This window comes from Saccopteryx leptura, chromosome 6 (genome assembly GCF_036850995.1).
Source record: "Saccopteryx leptura isolate mSacLep1 chromosome 6, mSacLep1_pri_phased_curated, whole genome shotgun sequence".
NCBI classification, from domain to species: domain Eukaryota; kingdom Metazoa; phylum Chordata; class Mammalia; order Chiroptera; family Emballonuridae; genus Saccopteryx; species Saccopteryx leptura.
In genome coordinates this window covers 61,613,829-61,620,848 of record NC_089508.1, presented here as the reverse complement: position 1 = coordinate 61,620,848, position 7,020 = coordinate 61,613,829, and the positions used below count along the sequence as shown (strand labels likewise).

General features: G+C 44.3%; 1 pseudogene; it reads right to left on the bottom strand.

Annotated features, from left to right (window-relative positions):
- Positions 1–2,235: 2,235 nt before the first annotated feature.
- Positions 2,236–2,866, bottom strand: LOC136377073 (centrosomal protein 20 pseudogene; annotated as a pseudogene).
- Between the last annotated feature and the right edge of the window lie 4,154 nt (positions 2,867–7,020).

The following is a 7,020-nucleotide window of genomic DNA, read 5'->3' as shown; positions in this document are numbered from 1 at the left end:
TAAAGTGTGGGAATATCTCCATTATTTACATACCCCATTTGTCCCTAATAGTATGTAATTTTGCTATGAAGCAAATAATATGTAATTCGGCTCCTCACACCTCTCTATGGAGGCTCTTATCTGTTGTTTGCTACCAATCCTATGCTGTGGTTGGAGGGAAATAAATAATGCTCTAGATTTGAGAATTTACAGCTGCTGTCTCTATGTTGTGAGTTCCCTGTCACTAGAGTTATTTATTCATCAATGTTTCTCAATCATGGCTGCACACTGGGATCATTTGAGAAGCACACAACAGAGAGGGTGACCAGTCATATCAGTCTGCCAGGGACAGTGCCAGTGTTAGTACTGACCATCCCAGGTCCCGGAGAACCCTTTTGATCTGAAACTAAGATGTGTGGTCACCTTACTGATGCTTTCCATTCCCGGAGATTCTGGTTTAAAGGAGCATTGAGATTTTAAAAAACTTTCCAGGTGATTCTAAGATGCAGCCAAGGTTTATGACCATTGACCTTGAAGCCAAATGACCATGGTCAGAAATGCAATAGAAGGAGCTCTTGGATAAGCTGTGGGAAGAGTGGCTTCGTGGGTTTTCTGTAGCTGTCAGAGCCCTGACCTAAAGATGTGGCACAGTGACGAACACAACAGACCACTCTCCTCATATAGAAAGGACGAGAGCTAGGATTAGGGTGAGGCAAGTGGGCACTTGCCTCCTGCACAAAAATTTTCTTGCTGTTATTTTTGTTAGATGACACATCAAAAGTATAAAAGTTGGCCCTGGTTAGTTGGCTCAATGGTAGAGAGTTGGCCTGGCATGTGCTGTCAGGGGTTTGATTCCCAGTCAGGGCACATAGAAGACATGCCCATCTGCTTCTCCACCTCTCCCCTCCCCCACCTCTCTCTTCTCCTCACCTCCTTCAGCAATGGCTTGACTGGAGTGAGTTGACCCCAGGTACTGAGGATGGCTCCATGGCTTCTGCCTCAGGTGCTAAAAAATGGCCCCGGCTGCAACCTGCAACCGTGCAAGGGTCCCAGGTGGGCAGAACATAGGCTTGCCGGGTGGATCCCGGTCGGGGCACATGTGGGAATCTGTCTCTGCCTCCCTTCCTCTCACTAAATTTAAAAAAAAAAAAGTATAAAAGTTGCCTAGGTACAAACAAGGTACACAATAATGTATATAAAAGCACAATGAACTAGATGTGACAATTTTGTTAAGCTTCTATTTTGATAATTTAATATCGGTATCCCAAATGCTCAACTACAGCATTTTTTCTTAATCTAGTGCTGCATGGTTGCAATTCCTGAGGTAACCTACTGTTGTCTACTGCCAACAGCCTGGGATGTAACCCATCCGCTGAGAAAAATTCAGATATTTATATTCCCACATACAATAGAATTCATAATATAATCAGATACTACAGACTTCACCTAAAAAATGAAAATGAGCTCTTATAATATTTCTACATCTATTTATGTAAGTTTAGCCCACCAAGAGGTCTTTTCAAAATCCTTTGACTTGTAAAGTAGGGTTTAAGTGTATTTCTTTAATAATTTTCTGTATTCAGAGAAATTCTGGGTTAATCTGTAAGGACTAAACAGTGACTAGCACTAAATATAGAATCAAAAGTTTCAATAATTTCCAAAGGTAGCACAGAGTCAATACCCTAAAAAGAATGCCAATTTTGCCAGCTGCAGCCCTTACCACACTTTCTGCGGAATACGCGGAACCTAAATGTTGTCAGTGTCCAGGCGCCGCTGCATCTGTGTTCTCAGTAGATCTTACGACTGTTGCCAATCAGGTGCTGTCTACTGTAACAGGTAGTTTTCAATGAAATCAGTCTGTAGACTCCACATTAAAAAAATATCTTAATCAAAGTAGCATTTTAGAGAAAGCGCTATAATAGCTCTTACTATTTTTCTATCCTAAGAATAAAAGTATCAAAGCCCAAATGTTAAAGGTGGGCTCTTTCATAGCTCATCTTACGTTTGCATAACTGAAGGTCACATGGAGGTTAAACAATGCCATCTTTTAAAGGGTACTTTAGGTATTCTTTTAAAACCTGCCTCTTCATGCTAATTACTCATGTAATAAACTCTTTACATGTAACAAACTCTTTGTTTTATCTACAGCAAAATTGAAAGAATTAGTTCCGCCCCTACATTATAATTAAAATCTTCCAGGAAAAGCCAAAATGGTTGTTTTAAGATAAAAGATTTCCAAATAGAAGTGTCATCACTTCACAGTTTGAGAAATACCAAGACCTCCACTATTAGTATTTCCCCCTTCTCTTTTCTGAGGTGGTCATCCATTTGCTTTCTTCCACGAGGCTGATTTGGGTTCGGAGGCCGAAGTGAAGATCCTTTCAGAAATGTAGTTTGGATGCCATCCTTAGTTCCATGCCAAAGGTGAACTAAAATCCCTCAGAAAAAGAGGAGTTGCATCATCCTTTGATTCTTCGATTGCATGTAGTGCGCAGATGAGAATTGCCTGTCCAATGGAGCTACAGTTGATTAGATTCTGCTAGGAGGACATTGTATAATTATATTTGTTGAATTCTAAATACTCCCACATAAATTCATTGATAAGAAGGTTTTCATGAGACAATGGTGGTTGGGGTTCACCTTCATCATCTGGGGTTGGGGTTCACTTTCATCATCTACTGTAACAGTTTTCAGTGAAATCAGTCTGTAGACTCCACATTATAAAATATCTTAACAAATATCAAAGCAGTATTTTAGAGAGAGTGCTATAATAGCTCTTACTATTATTGAAAACTTGGGCTCAAATTCTCACTCTTAAGTGCCCTAAGACTCCCTTTTTTCTCAAGGTGTCTCTTAAAATAGCCTTTGGCTTGGTGACAGTCGTCATTCCTAATGGCCGCCAGGCACCTCCTACAAGAATGTAAGGGCCACCAAAAGCTACAGTAATTAACCTAAATAAAATATTTAATACAGCATTTTAAAATATCTAAAGTAATGCAAAAAATCCTCGATGCTGAACAAAATATCCAATTTTTATATAAAGATGAGATCAGTAACAGGGCTGGCTGTGCAGAGTCATATTGGAGCCTGAGGCAAAAGGAAAATCAGAAATACTGATTCTATCTTTATTGAAAAGTTTGATATTTTATTCATCAGGGTTTTTTGCATTAATTTTGACTTTTTGATGTTACATTTACTGTTACGCACTGTGATGACTGAGGTTTCCAGTGCCCCTTACATTTTGCACGTGAGGAGGGTGCCTCACTTGCCTTATCCTGCTCCTGACCCTGGCAAGGATGTAAGGTCCCTCCGAACCAGAGAGGGGCCGATGGGCTTCACAGAGGTCCACTGGGTTCACAGGTGGGCAGCGTTGCCTCAGTCCACCGTCTTCAGAGAATGGAGGCTTCCTAGAAGAAGGGAAGTGGTGACGGGCAGCTCCGAGTGAGGGCGGTTCCCCGGGGCCCTGGAGGGGGGCTGGGGCCTGTGTCCCTCAGCACAGGAGCCGGAGCAGGGGAGGCATGGCCCATTCGGATCACCCGTCGAAGGCAATGGTAGGTGACTTGTAGTTTTCAGCTGATTTAAACTCCTACAGTCTTTTTGGTTAGACACCCAAAGCAAACTGTGTTTCTCCATTTGCAGGATTAAAATTAAGCAAAAACAGAACCCCCCCCCCCCCCTTTTTTTTGAAGTGGAATGAGGAACACACAGTGTAAAAAACCTGTCTAAGGCGGGCTTTTGGGGAAGGAGGAGTCTGAGGGCTAATCCTGACCAGAGTTAGCATTACCCCGCTGGCGTGCTCGCTGGGCCGGGGCTAGGACAGGCAGTGCCACCAGCAGGACAGAAAGGTTTGGTTGGCTCATGTGCTGGGAGCCTCCTGGCGAGAAGCTATGCAGTGAGGGCTGCCTCCTTCCCTTCCTCCCTCCTGCTACTTTGGGTCAGGAACTGCAAAAATTATACTTGTTCCTATTTTTTGAAAAGGTAAGAATGGGCCAAACTGTTATTATGTGTGTAACATGTTTTAATAAAACAGAGTCAAATTTGGATTTAGAATAGTCTAATTTTAGCCTCACCTCTGGCCAGTTGTGGTGGCCTGGGCAAGCCACTGGGCCTCCTGAAGGCGTATCTCCAACCTGTATATTAGGGAGACTGAGACTTTCCCTGCCAGTCCTAAAGATATTCATGGGACTCGAGTGGGTGAAATTCGTGAGGTTGTGTCAGGTGTTAAGACGGCACAGACAGAAAGTGTGATTGTAGTGGCAGCCATTATTATCAATTGCTGCCTTCTTGCAGTTTATCCTCTTATCATTGACTTTGCTTACCTAATTAATTAGTCCCTTCAACAGGTATCTCAGAGCCTGCAGTGTGCAGCGGGCAGATAAAGCAGATCAAGTGTTTCCCCACGAAGGTCTAGTAGGAAACAGGACGCATACAGAAAACTATGTAAGGCCTGCTGGAAAGGGACAATAATATGAGAGGGGTGAGCAGGGAAGGAGCCATTTCTCTGGCTAGAGGAATCTTAGAGGCGCTCACGTGGAGGTTGTATTAGGGGACAGGGCAGTAGGAGAGGCTGGGCATTTGCAGAGTGGGCTGGGGGCAGGAAGGCATTCCAGTGGAAGGCGCAGAGGCTGAGGATTCACTGGGGCGTGTGTGGGGAAAAGAGAGGCATTTTTCCGGCTGCTCTGTGGGGTATATGAAGGACATGGAGGGCGGAAGGTGGAAAAGATGTACAGTGGCTGGATTGGTAGGGAACAGTGTGAACTCTGCCACCCTGAGATTGAGCAGAGGAGGGGCACAATCACATGCACAGATTAAATCGACTGTGAGTAGAGCAAGGGCCCTCTGCTGGCTTGTCCAGGCCTGGGTGACACTGTTTCCCATCCTTTTCCTCTGGGCTTCACTGGTGGCTGCTGACAGGTGAGCTCCCAGTGAGGGCAGCCCGCCAGCTGCAGGTAAGAAGTCTGTATCATGCCTCCGCAGGGCCTGGGGGACTCAGAATTTGAACACTTGAGCACACTTTCTGTTGCAGGCATTGGGCCAGGGCTTGGATCTCTTCATGAACAAGATTTAGCTCCAGTCCCCAGGTCTAGTGGGAGAAAGAGTCGGGTGTTGGGACCTGAGTGCCGTGTGGTTACCACAGGGTGCAGGGGGATGGTGGGCCCTAACTAAGGCTTGGGGATGCCGATGGAGGGTCTGGAAGGATTTGGAAGAAAGGGGTGACTAAGCCCAAACCCAGAGGCTGAGTAGAGTTACTCAGGTAAGTAGTGGGAAAGGAAGCATAGGGCAGCCAAGTAGAGGGACCAGCAGCAGCATCCAGGTGTTGGGAGGGCAGGACATGTGGGAACCTGAAAAGCAATTGAGTAGAGATGCACCCCCAGCGTCCGTGGACCAATGCTGAGTCCTAGCCAGGCCAGAGAGTTCTACTTTCTCCTGCAGGCACGGGTCCTGATGGTGGTTTTAAGCATGGATGAGACTTGATCAGTGCCTTTTGGAAAGAGCACTTTGGCCAGGGGGAGGAAGTGGCTGGAGCCAGTGGCTTTTTCCAGGCCGGAGACAGTGGTGGTTGTAGCCAGGGCAGGACTGCTAGCGCTGGAATCCCGGCAGGACCCACAGCACTTGGTTTGAGACTTGGAAGGAGGCAGAAAGAAAAGCCAGAGATTGGCACCTACTAAATGTAATCTGAAACCTCTGTGCTAAAATGCTTTTGTGTTTTTTTTGAGGATACAGGTCAATTTTAAATTAATTCTCTGCTCATGCCAAACCTATTGAATCTTCAAAATGTACCCACATGATCTGACCCTAAATTTTGATTCTGCTACTTGCTGGGTTCTAGTGCTGGGCATGCCCATCACTACAATATCAGTGCTGTAGCAGGGACATGGGCAAGCAATACCAACCTTCTTGTGTGGATGAACACCTTTACAATGTTGTGCCACCATTCCTATAATTGATTTCCAGAGCTTTTTCATCATCCAAGTACAGAAACTCTGTACCCATTAAACAATATGGGCATTACGTTTTTTTTAAAAGCTGTACAGCTGATTCTAAATGCATTCATCTAGACTACTTGCTCACTATGTTTAGAATGTCCCACCAGAATCCGTGAGCCCTTCTAAGGTGAAGCCTGGCTTTGGACACTGAAATGCCCTTGTTCAAATACAGACTCTGGTGTCAACTCTCCCTGAAGGTCTGTTCTATATACATGAATAGGCAATTATATCAATATATCCTCCTTGGTGTGGTGGTAACAATGATCTATGAGCCTAGAGCAAAGAGCACAGGATCTGGAGTCAGACAAACCTGAAAAATCCTGGCTTCACCATTTATGAGTGATGTCACCTGGACAGGTTATTTCTCTATGTTATTATCTGTAAAATGGAGATGATATACTACCTGCCTTACAGTATTATTGTGAGAATTAAATGAGATGACTTATGTTTAGTGACTAACACATAGTAGGTACTCAGTAAATGTGGTAATTATTTCCATGTGTGAGATATATCATTACTTTTGTATCATTTGTCATCCAACAACAAAAGAATCATAGCCATTTGACACTGAAGAAGTTTTTTAAGATGAGAGAAAAAATCAGTAAAATATTGAAACTGAAATGTCCTCTTTTTTTTGCAGTGTGATAGGGAAAGCAGCTGTGGGCTAGTTATCACAGCCTCTGGGGTTCAACTATTCAAGGTCTTATTAGCTGTGCATTCCCAAGCAAGTCAAACTCTTACATAGAGGATTTAAAAAGGATATATGTCCATCCATAAATGTGTGAATTTGGACAGAGAAAATTTTTTTTTCAGATCTCACCTCTTTCAGGGCACTATCAAAGCTTTGTTCATTTCACATTCTGTTGTTTTGCTAGATCACCAAACTGCCAGGGGCTAGAAGAAGAGGACTCCCCTCTCTGTCCCTTCCTCTCCTGCCCTCCCCAATCCCGGGCCTCTTTCCCTGCCTGAAGGGCCTGCCATGTGAGCAGCACCACTAGCAATCATGCCCTTGTTCCCACAGATATCCATTAAGTAAAAAATTCTTTTCAGCACC